The 19428-nt window shown below is 40.7% G+C and overlaps 1 long non-coding RNA gene across 2 annotated transcripts in view; it reads left to right on the top strand.

Moving 5' to 3' along the window:
• LOC114108801 (uncharacterized) overlaps nt 1–19428 on the top strand; it is a 72104-nt gene that overhangs the window by 11217 nt on the left and 41459 nt on the right. For both annotated transcript variants that reach the window (XR_003585519.3, XR_009601347.1), the window contains exon 2: nt 10622–10710. This is a non-coding gene — a long non-coding RNA (uncharacterized LOC114108801). The remainder of the gene's footprint in view (nt 1–10621; nt 10711–19428) is intronic.

The following is a 19428-nucleotide window of genomic DNA, read 5'->3' as shown; positions in this document are numbered from 1 at the left end:
TTCCGATGCAACTGAAGCGACTTAGCATGCACATACTGTTTTCAAAAACCACACCATCCAGAGCTTTCTGGTTCCCCTTAGGTTTGGGTTTGCACTATATATTCCTGTTATTTCAGGTATTAACAAATACTTTGTTTATCTTCTCCACAATCTGATTGTAATCTCTTCTATGGAAGACGCTGTTGTCTTGGCTGCTACCCACTGTATTTCCTAGGTTATCAAACACAGCATCTGCCCAGCAGATATGTGAGAAAATTCATAGGTCTCACCAATTTCCTTTTGGGAGAAGGAGTCAACCATCCAACACAGACCTCTGGAGTCCTTGAACATCATTGACTGAACATGTCTTGGTCAAGTTTTCCAATTTTTAGTTGAAACTGTGGCTCAGTTTGAGTTCGCCGTGCTTGTTAAGCATACGACTGGGACTAGACTTAACTACCAGTTTGTGTGTGTTAGTTGCTCAGTTATGTCCAACTCTGCAACCCCATGGACTGTAGCATGCCAGGCTCCTCTGTCCATGAAATTCTCCAGGCAAGAATACTGGAGTGGGTTACCATTTCCTTCTCCAGGGAGTCTTTCTGACCCAGGGATCAAACCCAGGTCTCTTGCATTGCAGGCAGATGCTTTACTGCCTGAGCTATGAGGGAAGCCCTTAACTACTAGTTCAAATGATTTTAAAACCCTAAAGAAAGAGAAAATCTAGTCAATCACTTTGCCAGCAGGCTGTAACACCTTCTGGTGTCTGTCTGCTTATTTGTATCTCCCTAACGATAACACCCTACTTATTTAACTTATATGCAGAGTACATCATGAGAAATGCTGGGCTGGAAGAAGCACAAGCTGGAATCAAGATTGCCGGGAGAAATATCAATAACCTCAGATATGCAGATGACACCACCCTTATGGCAGAAAGTGAAGAAGAACTAAAGAGCCTCTTGATAGAAGTGAAAGAGGAGAGTGAAAACGTTGGCTTAAAGCTCAACATTCAGAAAACGAAGATCGTGGCATCTGGTCCCATCACTTCATGGGAAATAGATGGGGAAACAGTGGAAACAGTGTCAGACTTTAATTTTGGGCTCCAAAATCACTGCAGATGGTGACTGCAGCCATGAAATTAAAAGACGCTTACTCCTTGAAAGGAAAGTTAGATAGCATATTCAAAAGCAGAGATATTACTTTGCCAACAAAGGTCCGTCTAGTCAAGGCTATGGTTTTCCAAGTGGTCATTATGGATGTGAGAGTTGGACTGTGAAGAAAGTTGAGCACCGACGAATTGATGCTTTTGAACTGTGGTGTTGAAGAAGACTCTTGAGAGTCCCTTGGACTGCAAGGAGATCCAACTAGTCCATCCTAAAGGAGACCAGTCCTGAGTGTTCATTGGAAGGACTGATGTTCAGGCTGAAACTCCAAGATTTTGACCACCTCATGCAAAGAGTTGACTGATTGAGAAAGACCCTGATGCTGGGAGGGATTGAGGGCAGGAGGAAAAGGGGACGACAGAGGATGAGATGGCTGGATGGCATCATGGACTCGATGGACGTTAGTTTGAGTGAATTCCAGGAGTTGGTGATGGACAGGGAGGCCTGGCGTGCTGCGATTCATGGGGTCGCAAAGAGTCAGACATGACTGAGCAACTGAACTGAACTGAACTGAGCAATATCACATGGTTTCACATGTACAAGAATGGTAAGGGTCACATTCTTCTTCTTTTCTTGTTTTCCTTTTTTTCTTCTCATCATATGGATAAGCTAGGCTTATACTTTCTGGATAAGCTGAAGATATTTTCTGTGTTTTCATACAGAAAATGGTTGGACTCTAGAGAGATTGACAACTTAATGGCAAGAAAAGCAGGGCACCCCTGGCAACCAAGGGTAACCAGAGCCTTGGTAATCTCTGTCTCGAGCCGCAACTGAGGATGAGCCAGGAAGCAGGTCAGAACTGAAAAACCTGTGGAGCAACTGAAGCATGTTTAGAAATTGCAAATTGAACCCTTGTTTGGCCCTGGTTGTCATTCCTTACGTATCTGGACTTAAATATAATTCATACAACCCTAACCACAGCCTTCAATTTTCCATCTTTAATTGATTCTCCTGTCCATCCTGCAATATTCTAAAAAGGATTCCAATCAGCCAGGCCAAGTGCTTACAACATATCAATGAGATAAACGTGTACCATTTGTAACTGAGAAGCTAGGGAATAGAGGAGGGAATAAAAATAAGGGCAAGAAGAAAAAACAATTGAATCAAAAGTGAGGTGTTTACACTAAAAGTTGGCATCTCTAAGGGAGGATTAGTTGCTAGAGACAAAATACAAAATCAGATTGTTTCCTTAATTAAAACCCTTCGATAGTGTTCCATTGTCCTTAGAACACAGTTGTCACAAGCCCTTTCTGATCTGGCTCCTGTTAAATTCTCCTCAAGTGCCTTCCTTGTTGCCTCTTTGCTCATGCTGAAAGCCTTTTCCTGTGATTCCATTTGGCTGGCTGATACCTCTTTATCCTTCAGGCCTTTTGGGGCCAAAGTGTGTCCTCCTAAATTCATGCGAGGTCCTAGTCCCTAGTACCTCAGAATGCAACTGTCTTTGGGGACAGGGTCCTTAAAGAGGTAATTAAGTTAAAGTGAGGTCATTAGGGTGGTCCTTAATCCAGTATGACTGGTGTCCTTATGTATGTGGCTAGTCACTCAGTCGTGTGCGACTCTTTGTGACCCCACAGACTGTACAGGCTCCTCTGTCCATGGGGATTCTCCAGGCAAGAATACTGGAGTGTGTTGCCATGCCCTCCTCCAGCGGGTCTCCCCAACCCAGGGATCGAACCCAGGTTTCTGCATTGTAGGCGGATTCTTTACCATCTGGACCACCAGGGAAGCCCACCACCCCTGACAGAGGAGGACCGGTCTTCCGTCAAGGGTATAGGAGTAGCTGCGCTCCCCTGCTAGAACTTCCAACAAGCTCTCAAGGTGTCCTTATAAGAAGAGGAAACTAGGACTCAAACATACAGAGGGAAGACCATGTGAAGAAAAAGAAGGTGGACACCTGCAAGCCAAGGAGAGAAGACGCGTTTCTGCTGTTAAGCCGTCTGATCTGTAGTCCTTTGTGTGGCAGTGCTAGAAAACAAACACAAGACCTAAGCCCTTGGGACGTAACCTCCTCCAACTCCTCCCCCAACCGACTTCCCCTCCTCTCCCCAGCTTCTTCTCTTCCTACTGCCGACTGTATACCTCTGCGAGGTACTCCTATGGCACTTTATGATTGTAACTTCTCCATCAGAGCTCTTAGCACAGTGTATTGGAATTGCTGGGTTTGCTTTTGGCGGGTTGTTGACTTTGCTTTTGGACAAGGAAATGGCAACCCACTCCAGTACTCTTGCCTGGAGATTTTGGTTTTTGGTCTGTGCTTCTAGCTAAACCATAAGCTTCATAAGCAGGGACCTGTCTCTTGTTCACCAGATCATCCCAGTGCCTAGCATAGTGTCTTACACATTCCAGGCATTCAATAAATAGTTGAATGAATGAATTGAGGATGGGTAAAGTCCTATAAGTTAAATTAACTTAATTAAAAGTCACTTAGACCTAGAGGTGATGTGTGTGTATGCTCAGTTGTACCCGACTCTTTGTGACGCTGTGGACTGTAGCCCACCAGGCTCCTCTGTCCATGTGATTTCCCAGGCAAGAATACTGGAGTGGGTTGCCATTTCCTTCTCCAGGGGATCTTCCTGACCCAGGGACTGAACCCATGTCTCTTGCATCTCCTACATTGGCAGGGAGATTCTTTACCACTGTGCTACCTGGGAAGCTCAGGAGCTCAGAATGTAATTTTGAGGCTTTCTCTGAAGATTCAGTGTCAGAGATCAGCTAAAAGAACATTAGCCAGTTCTTACACAAGTCATAGAAATCATCCCCCTCTACCACTCTGGTTACACAGCAACCCTGAAACCAAGCAGAAGACATCAGAAGATGGCATCACTGACTGACAGAAACCACCCAATAGCTCCAAATGGATCTAATAAATGATTCAGCTAGAAAAAAAAGGTGCTTATAGGTGAAGTCAGGCCCACATTTGGCAAAACAGGTTCTTTTTTTTTGAACAGTCTTTTCTCATCTTTAATTTTTCCCATCAATTTCCTTTCTCCCTCTTCTCTTATTTCCCTTAAAAAAATTTTTTTTTTAAATTTTTACTTTATTTTACTTTACAATACTGAATTGGTTTTGCCATACATTGACATGAATCCACCACGGGTGTACATGAGTTCCCAAACATGAACCCCCCTCCCACCTCCCACCCCATATTATCTCTCTGGATCATCCCCATGCACCAGCCCCAAGCATCCTGTATCCTGCATCGAACATAGACTGCGATTTGTTTCTTACAAGATAGTATACATGTTTCAATGCCATTCTCCCAAATCATCCCACCCTCTCCCTCTCCCACAGAGTCCAAAAGTCCACTCTACACATCTGTGTCTCTTTTGCTGTCTCGCATACAGGGTCATCATTACCATCTCTCTAAATTCCATATATATGTGTTAGTATACTGTATTGGTGTTTTTCTTTCTGGCTTACTTCACTCTGTATAATAGGCTCCAGTTTCATCCACCTCATTAGAACTGATTCAAATGTATTCTTTTTAATGGCTGAGTAATACTCCATTGTGTATATGTACCACAGCTTTCTTATCCATTCATCTGCTGATGGACATCTAGGTTGTTTCCATGTCCTGGCTATTATAAACAGTGCTGTGATGAACATTGGGGTACATGTGTCTCTTTCAATTCTAGTTTCCTCGGTGTGTATGCCCAGCAGTGGGATTGCTGGGTCATAAGGCAGTTCTATTTGCAATTTTTAAAGGAATCTCCACACTGTTCTCCATAGTGGCTGTACTAGTTTGCATTCCCACCAACAGTGTAAGAGGGTTGCCTTTTCTCCACACCCTCTCCAGCATTTATTGCTTGCAGACTACAAAGCAGGTTCTTATCCTCCACATCTGTCATTCTTCACCAGACATGTCTCAGCCCAGCACCACTCCTTCTTGGGAACATCACTGCTCATCCTCTGCTCTGCAAGCCTGAGCAAGAGGGTGGGGCTGTCTGACAGCCCAACCAGAGCTCTGAGGTTAGAGTCAGGAACTAGGAAGCCCAGAACAAGTAGTCAGACCAGATTTTTACCCAACAAGCTCTCGATGACTCACTTAACCTGTGAACCAGGACATCCATAACCTGTATGACATATTTTGATTACTTCCTGGTTCTGCAGTCAATTGTGAAGAGACAGGACAATTTCCTCTTTGAATCAGTAATTAGTGTACTGATCCAGTAATTAGTTTGTCCTGGGTTGGGAACATCCCCTGGAGAAGGGAAAGGCTACCCACTCCAGTATTCTGGCCTAGAGAATTCCATGGGCTAAGTTCATGGAGTCTCAAAGAGTCAGACACAACTGAACAACTTTCACGTTGCCAACTTTGCCAGCTATGGTTTGCAAAATATTTTTCTTAAGCACAGTAATATATGAAAATTAAAAAAATAACCAGGAGCATGTTTTCCATGGGACAGCCAAGAAATTTAATTAGTACAAGATTTCTTTGGTGAGAAAGGAAGCCCAAACAAGGCTGAGATGATCTCAGGAGATGTTTCTTTTCTTTCTTATTCTTGTTAAAGATCTCTGTTATTTTTAAAAATCTTTTTATTGAGGTATAGCATATGCTTGGTGCACAAATCATAAGCTCAATAAATGTTTTCAGTTTTTCGAGTAACATTATTTATCTGATTAGGAAAACAACATATGTGAATTGTAGAAATGTTTTAAAATGTGGAAAGAAAATAATTATTGTTAATAATACCATTCACAGTCCCAGAACACAGATCCCTTTTAACTTTCCAGCCTTTTTCCTTAAATAGAGCCTTAAGTGGGCTCTATTTAAGTGCATACTTTATAAAATTGTGATTGTACGGTTCATACTGCCTTTATTATTTTGGTGACTATTTCCCTATATTATCACATATTTTTCTACAACTTGAGATTTAATAGCTTCATAGAATTTTATCATGTGATTCCTCTATTTAAACAATTCTCCATTATTGAGCATTTAGGTCATTTCCAATTTCTGCCTATATAATTAATGCTGCATAAACATTGTTCAGTATAAACTTCTGCCCACGTATGTTTATCGATTAAAGGATGCTAGTGTTTCAGTTTCCTTAGTGAAGATGATCAGATGCCCTGATTTCTTGGGTTGGGTTTAGTTTATATTTTTAAGTCCCAGGAGTCTTGGTATTAGGGAAATACAGGGCCAAAGTAGAGAGAATACTCAATTGAGAAAAATGGGATTGGAAGTAGAAAGTAAACTTGCGAACTTATTTCAGTAAATGGGATAATGAGAGATACAAAACTTGTGCAAACAAGGCATGTAAGAGCCTATATAAATACTGAAAAATGAAAGAACGGTCAGATGGTATTTCAGATATTTGTCTGTATTTTTGTTCTTATACATTTCCCCTGCCCAGTCAAACTAATGGCCACCCTGTCCTCGTTATCTTAAGGAAGGGATGTTACATGGCAGAAGGCTAAGCCTGCCAGACTTCCTGGCTTCTGTTTCTAAGAGGTTACGTTTCAGAACAGGCAGAGGTAGACAAGGCATTTCTTTGAAACTTAAGGGGACTTGAAAATGTTGTCCTGGCTAAGGGGAAGGGAAGTGATCAATGAGCAGAGATCGCAGGGGTCTGGAGTAAAGGAAGGTGGTACCAAAACCCCAAAGAGGAAGCAACTTCAAGCTGCTTTCAGGCATGCGGGATGCCAGACAGCCTTGCAGAGATCCCTGTGCCCAAGGGCGGGGTGGGAGCAGAGGGGCAGGCTGACTGGAATGGTGGAAAGCTCTGCTTGAGACTTGGAGCCAGATTATGACCCTTCTTCCGCCACCTTTGGTGTTATATAAGGCTCTAGAACAATGGCACAACCCAAAGTAAGAAAGGGGAGCCCCCAGAGAGCTAAGGCTCTTGCTCTATCAGATGAGACCTCAAAGTAGAAATAGAAATACAGAAACTCAAGTTATATTTCCTTTGATATTTGGGCTTATAGTTCAAAATTTATATCCACTTATTGTTTTTTTACTTTCTGTAAAAATTAATAAAAATTCCCCAAATCCTAACTAATGGGAAACAGTGTCATTCTTAGCCACATTGCTTCAAATCCTGGCATATATTTTAATGGGGCAGAATTGTAGGACATAAGCCACATAAAATCTGATAATATCATGGAGTTATTTTAAAAGTATCTGACATTCCTTCACTATTTCAAGGGAATGAATCAGTGATTTGGGTACTTAATTAATTTATAATAATCAGAAGCTTTAGAGCTTTAAAATATGCTTTAGTTTTTATTAATTTTCAGTGTGCATTAATGTGTTTTATAATTCAGGGAAGTAAAATAGTGACTTATCAGGGTCTCTATTGTTCTGACTTGAACTATGAGTCAAACCTGGGGTTTTAAGAGCCTGAGCTCCACTCTCTCTGGCTATCTTACAAAAATAACATTTCTCATAACCAGGTTTGTGATAAGGATTGGATAGAGAACATTACAGGTAAGATTATCTGGTAAATTCCCAGGGGAAAACTTCTCTTTGGAGTCTTTTAACCTGGTTTAATTGGCCAAATAACTCCTTAGGGGACTCTAATTATTCAAGCATAAGGACCTAATGCTTTCCAGGGAGAAGATGTTGAGATGAGATAGATACATACATAGCTAGATGGACAGATGGATATGACAGAGACAAAGAAATTGAATGGATAACTGCTTTTCTAGGCAGGTCTGAATTAGAGTGCTAGCTCCTCTTTGGTACGTATGTGACCTGGGGTAAGTGGGTTAAACCTCAAGGCCTCATGTGTCTCCAGAGTGCTAATGGTCTCATGGACTTCACATCATAAGCAGGCTCACACAAGAGATGAGGTCACCCAATGCTGCTGGCTCACATGGCCCTCAATATTCACATCCCCATCTTTCTGATGAGACTCCTTGATAGAGAAAGACTTATTTATGGAGATGGGCCATTTTATAATGTCCCATCCTTCCAGCAGAAGTTTTAAGGCTGCTCATTACTAGTTCAGTCACTCAGTCATGTCCGACTCTTTGAGACCCCATGAATCGCAGCACGCCAAGCTTCCCTGTCCATCACCAACTCCCGGAGTTCACCCAAACTCATGTCCATCGAGTCGGTGATGCCATCCAGCCATCTCATCCTCTGTTGTCCCCTTCTCCTCCCGCCCCCAATCCCTCCCAGCATCAGGGTCTTTTTCAATCAGTCAACTCTTTGCATGAGGTGGCCAAACTATTGGAGTTTCAGCCTAAGCATCAGTCCTTCCAATGAACACCCAAGACTGCTCTCCTTTAGGATGGACTGGTTGGATCTCCTTGCAGTCCAAGGGACTCTCAAGAGTCTTCTCCAACACCACAGTTCAAAAGCATCAATTCTTCGGTGCTCACCTTTCTTCACAGTCCAACTCTCACATCCATACATGACCACTGGAAAAACCATAGGTTTGACTAGACCGACCTTTGTTGGCAAAGTAATATCTCTGCTTTCGAATATGCTATCATGCTAGGTTATGATATGCTAGATTAGCCATAACTTTCTTTCCAAGGAGTAGGCATATTTTAACTTCATGGCTGAAGTCACCATCTACAGTGATTTTGGAGCCCCCCAAAATAATGTCTGACACTGTTTCCACTGTTTCCCCATCTATTTCCCATGAAGTGATGGGACCAGATGCTATGATCTTCGTTTGCTGAATGTTGAGCTTTAAGCCAACTTTTTCACTCTCCTCTTTCACTTTCATCAAGAGGCTCTTTAGTTCTTCACTTTCTGCCATAAGGGTGGTGTCATCTGCATATCTGAGGTTATTGATATTTCTCCCAGCAGTCTTGATTCCAGCTTGTGCTTCTTCCAGCCCAGCGTTTCTCATGATGTACTCTGCATAGAAGTTAAATAAGCAGGGTGACAACATACAGCCTTGATGTACTCCTTTTCCTATTTGGAACCAGTCTGTTGTTCCATGTCCAGTTCTAACTGTTGCTTCCTGACGTGCATATAGGTTTCTTAAGAGGCAGGTCAGGTGGTCTGGTATTCCCAGAATCTCTTTCAGAATTTTCCACAGTTTATTGTGATCCACACAGTCAAAGGCTTTGGCATAGTCAATAAAGCAGAAGTAGATGTTCTTCTGGAACTCTCTTTCTTTTTTGATGATCCAGTGGATGTTGGCAATTTGATCTCTGATTCCTCTGTCTTTTCTAAAACCAGCTTGAACATCTAAAAGCAGCTAACTTTTTCTTTCCTTCTCAACAATTTAAAGACATTTTATAAAGATGGACAGTCACTTGTACAGTCCCTAAATTTTATTCTTGTATCGATAGCAATTATAACCAGTTACATGGTCATCAAGCTGTTTAGCTCTTGTCTCATGGTCTTAGGGGAATTGAAGAGAGGGACAAATGCAGAAACCATTGCTTTCGCTTATGTTGTGGATTCTGACTACGAGGAAGAAAAGACTAAGATGTAGTCAAGTTCATGTCTTACCTGCAACTCTCTGGTTCACAAAGTAAGCTTAAGTTAGCCAACCTCCTTTACTTCGGAGTTCGTGGAAAACTGATGTTCTTTTCCAGCAGAAAAGAGAAGCGAAGCTATTAGGGGGCTTTCCCACTGGGAGTTTTCAAGTCTAAGAGAATGTAAGGCAGTGATTTTCAAATGCACGAGGACAAGCCTGGGAATCTCCATGTGGTGAGTTGAGAGGAAGGACATGCAAAGTTGAAAACCCATATTGGTATCTGTTTGGAGGACCAAAGATAGCTACATTTAAAATATCGTGAGCTACACATGGTATGTGCTGTGCTTAGTTGCTCAGTCATGTCCAACTTTTTGTGACACCATGGACTGTAGCCCACAAGGCTCCTCGGTCCATGGGGATTCTCCAGCCGAGAATGCTGGATTGGGTTGACATGCTCTCCTCCAGGGGATCTTCCCAACTCAGGGACTGAACCCAGGCCTCCCACATTGCAGGCAGATTCTTTACCATCTGAGTCAGCAGGGAAGCCCAAGAATACTGGAGTGGGTAGCCAATCCCTTCTCCAGGGGATCTTCCCGACCCAGGGGTCTCCTGCATTGCAGGCAGATTCTTTACCAGCTGGGCTTCCAGGGAAGCCCACATATGACATGACATCTTTCTAATTCTTATCTAATGGGATGTGAGTAAATAAAGCTTGAGAAACTGCTTTAGGTTGCAAAAGAAGGTATAAGAAGGTGTTAAAGAGATATAACCCCTGTGTTGGGTAAGTAGGGACTCAAGAGCAGTTGAATCAACAGAGACACAGGGCAGGAAGGGAGCTCAGGGATCCTCCAGCCCAGGGTCAGCAAACTACAGTTGAAAACAAAAAATCAGAAGAAGAAGAAGATTTCATGACATGTGGAAACTATGCAAAATCCAAATTTTAGTGTCCATAAATAAAGTTTCATGAGGACACAGCCAAGCTTATTTTTTTGTATAATGTCTATTGCTGCTTTTGTGCTACAATAAGAGAGTTGAGTGATTGTGACGATGAGTGGCCCACAAAGCCTAAAACATGTATTATCTGACACTTTACAGGAAATTTGCTGACTCCTGATCTAGCTCAGTGTTCAGGCACAGAAAATGAGGCCAAGACAGGGGAAGTGGCTTGCTCAGATGGCTAAACCGTAAGTAGGCTCTTAATATTCACGATACTTCTTTTCAGTCTGTCTTTTTAGTTATTATTACTATGTTGACAGTTCTCATCTCCCTTTAAACCTCTTCTAGCTCCAAAGATCTTTCCTAGTAGGATGTTCTAGAATGTATCCATAACTGTTTTTAACAAAGATAGGATATGTTTTCTTTCCTTCTAATGCCCTTTTAAAGGATATTCAGGATTTTGCTAACCTTTCTAACTGAAGCATCTTGTGACCTGCATGAAATGCCTTTATCAATTAGTTTCCAAATCCACCCTTTAAGGACCTTAAGACGATTGGGATCTATTGCCACCAAGTGGCACTTTGATTATGCTTACCCAGCTGAACTATCAGAGAATTATAGTATAACAGGTTTTCATGGTTGGAGCCAATATTAAATTTCAACCCCGCCCTGTCTTGCTTTGTTTCTTAGATAAGCATAGTCCTTAGTGCTTCCTTAGTCACTTTTAATGCCAGAGGTAAAGAAATGCAAAATTAAAAATACAAGTGGTTGCTATTTTCAAGACTTCAATTGTCATTAATCATGACCCTGTTGTTAGACTATTTCACAGTTTTCTAACTCATTGTGTTGTTTTCAATTAAGTATCACTCAAAGGTGTTTGTATGGTAAAAGCCCTTGCAGCTTGCTGGTATTTACTGTTTTATTCAAAGAGAAGTTGGTGACTTCTAACTCTGCTTATAAATCATCAGGATAAGAGCCTACTCGTCTTTACAGCTTTTTCTTTCTCTCACATTTGGGTGAATTGCGTGTTCATATTTTGCTTATTTTTATACTGGGTTTTTGATCTTTGTTTTCCATGATTTCTAAAGATAATTTATATATTAGAGATACTGCCCATTATCTGTGATAAACGTTGCAAATATTTTCCCCTCAGTTAGTGATTTGTCATTTGATTTTACTTTTGGTGTTCTTTTTTGTGATGTGACAGTTTTCAATTTTTACATAGTCAACTTTATCAGTTTTTTTTACTGAATCTAGATTTCAAATCATATACAGAAAGCCTTTCCCACATTTGGGCTATAAAGGAATTCACATTATATTTCTTCCAGCATTTTTATGATTTTATTTTTTACACTTAGAACTTCTGATCCATTTGGAGATTCTTCTTCTGTATAATCTGAGGTATGATCCATTTGATCTTTTTAAAAATGGTTACCTAGTTGTCCTCAGATCATATATTTGCTCCAGTCATTTTGAGATGCCACCTTTATCACATTCTAAATTTCCACATATACATAGGCTTAATTCTGGAGTCTATTCTATCGCATAGTTCTGTCTACTCGCGTGCCAGTACAAAACTTTAATTCCATATTTTAATATCAGGTACAGTATAAGCTACGTTTACCTTATAGTTCTTCTCTTTCCAGTTTTTTTAAAAAGGTATTATTGCACGTTTATTTTTCCACGTGAAGTTTAGCTGCTGCTGCTGCTAAGTCGCTTCAGTCGTGTCCGACTCTGTGCGACCCCATAGACGGCAGCCCACCAGGCTCCCCGTCCCTGGGATTCTCCAGGCAAGAACACCAGAGTGGGTTGCCATTTCCTTCTCCAGTGCATGAAAGTGAAAAGTGAAAGTGAAGTCGTTCAGTCGTGTCCGACTCTGTGCGACCCCATAGACTGCAGCCCACCAGGCTCCTCCATCCATGGGTTTTTCCAGGCAAGAGTACTGGAGTGGGGTGCCATTGGAGTCTTATTCAATTTATAAATCGGGAACAGCAGACATCTTTTAAATGAGAGTTGCTATATTTAAGGGCATGAACTATCTTTCCATTTGTTCAAGTCTATTTTTGGGTGTTTCAGTAGTGTTTTAAAGTTTTTCTCATGTTAATCCTGCACATTTTTGTTAAGTTTATTCCTTAGAGTTTATTTTTTGTTGTTGTTGCTATTGGAAATAGGATTTTTTTCCCTCTATTATATTTTTGAGCTGGATATTGTTAGTGTACCTAATGACTATTGATTTTTATATGTTAGCTTTATATCCTGCTAACTTTAGAATTCTTTCATTGCATGGTTACTTTTGCCATTGATTCTCTTAAGATTTTGTGACTATAATATTATGTAATCTGTAAGCTCTTGCTTTAGAACTGAGGTTATATATTTTATTACATTAAGGAAATATCCATTAATTCCTATATTCTGAGTGCTTTTTTTATGTCAGGAATGGGTGTTATTTTTGTCAAATATGTTTTCAGCTTTTATAGTGATTTAATCATAGGATTTTTTACTTAGATCTATTAATATGGTGAATTATAGTAATGTGTTTTCTAATAACAAAACACCCTTGTATTCCTGAGCTAAATTCCCTGGGCATGGTGTATTATTTTCTTAATGTGGTACTGCATCCTGTTCAATAATATTTTAAGATTTTTACATCAGTGTACATAAGTGATATTGCTCTGTCATGTTTTCAGTGTTGCTTTTGTTGGGCTTAGAGATCAACTTGGCGCTTAATTTTTGGAAATAATTTGAACTTTTTCTTGTATCTAGAATAATGTATTGGGACTATCTGTATTGGAAGATGTGATGGCATTTCGATTTGAAACTGAGTCTGGTGCATTTTTGTGGATAGCTCTTTCATAAATTTCTTTACTTTTTAATATGGACATCAGTCTGTTTAAACTTTTTACCACAACTAGAGTCAACATTTTTTTTTGCCATACCACACAGGTTGCACAATCTTAGTTTCTTGGCCCTTACCAGGGATTGAACCAGGGCCCTTGACAATGAAAGCACAGAATCCTAACCACTGGACCATCAGGGAATTCTCATGGAGTCAAATTTGATAGACTGTATTTTAGTAGGAAATTATCCATTTCATAAGACTTTTCAAATATATTTGCATAATGATGTGTAGAGATTGCTTAAACTTTTAAAAAATATTTTCTATGTTTCCATGGTTATTTATCTTCTGTCACTTATCATTTTGTTTGAGTTTTATTACTTTTTCAGAGAATCAGAATTATTATTTTTTAATGAGTCCTTAATCTTCCCTGATGGCTCCCATGGCAAAGCGTCTGCCTGCAATGTGGGAGACCCGGGTTCGATTCCTGGGTCGGGAAGGTCCCCTGGAGAAGGAAATGGCAATCCACTCCAGCACTCTTGCCTGGAAAATCCCATGGACGGAAGAGCCCGACAGGCTACAGTCCGTGGGGTCGCAAAGAGTCGGACACGACTGAGCGACTTCACTTTCACTTAATCAGCACACCTAGGGTTTTTCCTGCAATTCAGTTATTGACCACTAGGTGGTAGCAAATGCCTTGGCTCTACAATTCACAAGCTCAAATCAATTTTCTGCTTAAATTCATTGTATTAATAGATTTTAACTATATATTTTTCAAATAAAAATTAACAATAATTAAATATTTAAATAAAAACTTTATTAAGTATTTATTTTGGGATTGTAAAGAAAATTGACCTTTTCCAGTCCCATGGCCACTGGTGAGTTTTCCAAATTGCTGGGATATTGAGTGCAACACTTTCAGAACATCATCCTTTAGGATTTGAAACAGCTCAGCTGGAATTCCATCACCTCCACTAGCTTTGTTCCTAGTGATGCTTTCTAAGGTCCACTTGACTTCAAATTCCAGCATGTCTGGCTCTAGGTGAGTGGTCACACCACCATGATTATCTGGGTTGTGAAGATCTCTTTTGTCCAGTTCTGTGTATTCTTGCCACCTCTTCTTAATATCTTCTGCTTCTGTTAGGTCCATACCATTTCTGTCCTTTATTGAGCCCATTTTTGCATGAAATGTTCCCTTGGTATCTCTAATTTTCTTGACGAGATCTCTAGTCTTTCCCATTCTATTATTTTCCTCTATTTCTTTGCACTGATCACTGAGGAAGGCTTTCTTATCTCTTCTTGCTGTTCTTTGGAACTCTACATTCAAATGGGTATATCTTTCCTTTTCTCATTTGCTTTTCGCTTCTCTTATTTTCACAGCTATTTGTAAGGCCTCCCCAGACAGCCATTTTGCTTTTTTGCATTTCTTTTTCTTGGGGATGGTCTTGCAGAGCCAAAGAATCCTCAAACTACTGCACAATTGCACTCATCTTGCACATTGGCAAAGTAATGCTCAAAATTCTCCAAGCCAGGCCTCAGCAATACGTGAACCGTGAACTTTCTGATGTTCAAGCTGGTTTTAGAAAAGGCAGAGGAACCAGAGATCAAATTGCCAACATCCACTGGATCATCGAAAAAGAAAGAAAGTTCCAGAAAAACATCTATTTATGCTTGATTGATTATGCCAAAGCCTTTGACTGTGTGGATCACAATAAACTGTGGAAAATTCTGAAAGAGATGGGAATACCAGACCACTTGACCTGCCTCTTGAGAAACCTGTATGCAGGTCAGGAAGCAATAATTAGAACTGGACATGGAACAACAGACTGGTTCCAAATAGGAAAAGCAGTACGTCAAGGCTATATATTGTCACCCTGCTTATTTAACTTCTATGCAGAGTACATCATGAGAAATGCTGGGCTGGAAGAAGCACAAGCTGGAATCAAGATTGCTGGGAGAAATATCAATAACCTCAGATATACAGATGACACCACCCTTATGGCAGAAAGTGAAGAAGAACTAAAGAGCCTCCTGATGAAAGTGAGAGTGAAAAAGTTGGCTTAAAGTTCAACATTCAGCAAATGAAGATCATGGCATCTGGTCCCATCACTTCACGGGAAATAGATGGGAAACAGTGGAAACAGTGTCAGACTATTTTTGGGGAAGTCGCTGTAGATGGTGACTGCAGCTATGAAATTAAAAGATGCTTACTCCTTGGAAGGAAAGTTATGACCAACCTAGATAGCATATTAAAAAGCAGAGACATTACTTTGCCAACAAAAGTTCGTCTAGTCAAGGCTATGGTTTTTCCAGTGGTCATGTGTGGATGTGAGAGTTGGACTGTGAAGAAAGGTGAGCACCGAAGAATTGATGCTTTTGAACTGTGGTGTTGGAGAAGACTCTTGAGAGTCCCTTGGACTGCAAGGAGATCCAACCAGTCCACCCTAAAGGAGATCAGTCCTGGATGTTCATTGGAAGGACTGATGTTGAAGCTGAAACTCCAATATTTTGGCCACCTGATGTGAAGAGCTGACTCATTTGAAAAGACCCTGATGCTGGGAAAGATTGAGGGTGGGAGGAGAAGGGAACGGCCGAGGATGAGATGGTTGGATGGCATCACCGAGTCAATGGACATGAGTTTGGGTGATCTCCAGGAGTTGGTGATGGACAGGGAGGCCTGGTGTGCTGCAGACCAAGAGGTTGCAAAGAGTCAGACAGGACTGAGCGACTGAACTGAATTGAACTAAGTATTTCTTTATTAGAAATCATATTGACTGTTCATACATATATATGTTTTAAAGTCTAAAAGGCAAGCTATACAGAAGTGTTTTTCATTCTACTGTTAGCTAATTCTATTCTTATCTATGGACAGGCTAGAATGCTATTTTTACCTTCTTTCTGATGTTATTTTGTTTTTCCTATCTATCCGCAGAAAACTGGGTAACACACGTTTCTTGCAATTTCCTTCTGCTATTGGTTCCAGAATTGTTCTGGTTCTGGATGTGGGGCCTCCAGGAACAGTTTTCTTGCCCACTTTCTTGTCCATAATTTCCATTTCTTATTTTCAGAGTTTCACTTTTATTCCTTCTATTGACAAAATCAAGAAATGAAAATTTCTGACCTGCTGAGACCAAAATCCCCATTCCACCAGGTTACTTTCTTCAGTTAGACAGCAGTAACTTTCCACTGATTCATAGGATGACATCAGTTTTTTTCCCATCAGCTTTCTAACTGGAAACTCATTTAAACTATTTTACATATGATGATAATTATCTTGCCACATTCTAACCACAAATCTGAATTGCTACAATTAATTTTGAAAGAGAGTTCTATGCAGAGAGAGCATTTTCAGCTAAAATGTAAAGTTTCTGTGCAATAGCTCAACAAACATTTATAAAGTTAAAAAAAATAAATTATTGGGCTTTCCTGGTGGTCCGGTGGTTAAGAATCCATCTGCCAATGCAGGGGACATGTGTTTGATCCCTGGTCTAGGAAGATGCCACATACTGAGATGAAACTAAGCCCATGTGTTGCAATTACTAAGCTCACATGCCCAGAGCCAAGCCACCACAATGAGAAACCTGTGCACTGCAACAATGAGAGTGTAGCTCCTGCTCCCTGCAGCTAGAGAAAGCCTGCGTGCAACAATGGAAACCCAGCCCAGCTAAAAATAAAGAAATTCATTAAAAAATCCTTTTATTGGAAAATTTCTACATACTCCGAAAAATAGTGCAATAAACACCCCACATCACCACTCAGATCAAGCATTTATTATTATTTTGCTGAGCATTTCAGTATATATCTGTATTTTTAAGAAACATTTAAAAGTAGTTGCAAACACTGTGTTATTTACCCTTAAACAGTTCAGCCAGCATCCCCTAAAAATAAGGACATTTTCCTACCTACCTATATTATCACCCCTAAGAAAATTAACAATACTTCCTTACTTTCATCTAATAACCAGTCCATATTCTCATTTCCCAAATTTCATTCAAATTCAAATTTCACACACTTACTTTTGGTTTCTTTTTAGAAATTTATAATCTAGAAAGCCCTTTACAAACGATACTGACTTTTCAAAAGGACAAGAAAATTTGTCTTACTTTTCCTTGTAGTATCATTTAATTCTAAAAGCAGATTGTCAGTTCTATGATACCAAATTCCTATTACCATGTGAAAGTTTTCAGAAGTCGCAGTGGTTTGAAGCCACAAAATCTTTTTGGTCTGCTGATTCTTCCATGGTTGCTGAAGGTTTGCAGCTGTAAAATGTTGGAGCCAGAAAGCCCACTCGCCACTGACACGGTAGCAAAGGTAAGTGTAACAGTCTCCTCCTGCTGCTGCAGAAAGTTACTCCAGGTGCAGTGGCTTCAAATATCACACATTTGTTGTTTTCTAATTCTGGATGTCAGGAGTCCAGAAAGGTCTCGGCAGGGCTGTATCCCTTTTCTGGAGCCTCTGGGGGAAAACCTGTTCCTGCTGCTTCTGGCTTCCTAGCAGCCACCTACATTCATTGACTTGTGGTCTCTTCCTCCATCTTCAAAACCAGCAGCAGAACATCTTCGAATCTCTCTTTAAAAAAATTATATAGAGTTAAAAAAAATTGGAGCATATAGTTGATTTACAATATTATATTAGTTTTAGGTGTACAACATAGTGATTCAATACCTTTAAAGTTTATACTCCATTTAAAGTTATTATAAAATAATGTCTTTATTCCCTGTACTGAACAATCAATCCTTATAGCTTACTTATTTTGTATATAGTAGGACTTTCAAGAGCTTCCCAGGTGGTGTTGGTGGTAAAGAACCCACCTGCCAGTTCAGGAGGCATGGGAGATGTGGTTCCATCCCTGGGTCGGGAAGATCCCCTGGAGAAGAAAATGTCAACCCACTCCAGTATTCTTGCCTGGATTATCTCATGGACAGAGGAGCCTGGCAGGCTACAGTCCGTGGGGTCATAAAGAGTTGGATACAACTAAAGAAACTTAAGCACAGCACAGCATTTTTAAATTTCTGCCTCTGACCCTAACTTTCTTGCTTCTCTCTTCCATTTATAAGCACTCTTGTGATTACATTGGGCCTACCTGAATAATCCAGAACTCTCCCTATATCAAGATCAACTGATTAACAATTTTAATTGCATATGCAACTGAATTCTCCCTTGCCGTGTAACATAACATATTCAATGGTTCCGAGGGTTAGGTCCCAGATAAAATTGGGGGCCATTATTCTGACTTGATGAAAGTGAAAGAGGAGAGTGAAAAAGTTGGCTTAAAGCTCAACATTCAGAAAATGAAGATCATGGCATCCGGTCCCATCACTTCATGGGAAATAGTTGGGGAAACAGTGGAAACAGTGTCAGGCTTTATTTTGGGGGGCTCCAAAATTACTGCAGATGGTGACAGCAGCCATGAAATTAAAAGACGTTTACTCCTTGGAAGAAAAGTTATGAGCAACCTAGATAGCATATTCAAAAGCAGAGATATTACTTCGCTGACTAAGGTCCGTCTAGTCAAGGCTATGGTTTTTCCTGTGGTCACATATGGATGTGAGAGTTGGACTGTGAAGAAGGCTGAGTGCTGAAGAATTGATGCTTTTGAACTGTGGTGTTGGAGAAGACTCTTGAGAGTCCCTTGGACTGCAAAGAGATCCAACCAGTCCTTTCTGAAGGAGATCAACCCTGGGATTTCTTTGGAAGGAATGATGCTAAAGCTGAAACTCCAGTACTTTGGCCACCTCATGCAAAGAGTTGACTCATTGGAAAGGACTCTGATGCTGGGAGGGATTGGGGGGCAGGAGAAGGGGACGACCGAGGATGAGATGGCTGGATGGCATCACGGACTCGATGGACGTGAATCTGAGTGAACTTCGGGAGTTGGTGATGGACAGGGAGGCCTGGCGTGCTGCGATTCATGGGGTTGCAAAGAGTTGGACACGACTGAGCGACTGAACTGAACTGATTCTGCCTGTGACAAGAAGTGGCTAGACAAAGATTCACTAGTTACTTACATGAGTCCCACTGCAACCTTATGTATCTGTTTGTTCTGCATTGGAAGTTTTGGGGCTTCCCAGGTGGTGCTAGTCCTAAAGAATCCGGCTGCCAATGCAGAAGACAGAAGAGATGCGGGTTC

This window comes from Ovis aries, chromosome 1 (genome assembly GCF_016772045.2).
Source record: "Ovis aries strain OAR_USU_Benz2616 breed Rambouillet chromosome 1, ARS-UI_Ramb_v3.0, whole genome shotgun sequence".
Classification (NCBI taxonomy): Eukaryota; Metazoa; Chordata; class Mammalia; order Artiodactyla; family Bovidae; genus Ovis; species Ovis aries.
This window is presented reverse-complemented; position numbering and strand designations above follow the sequence as displayed.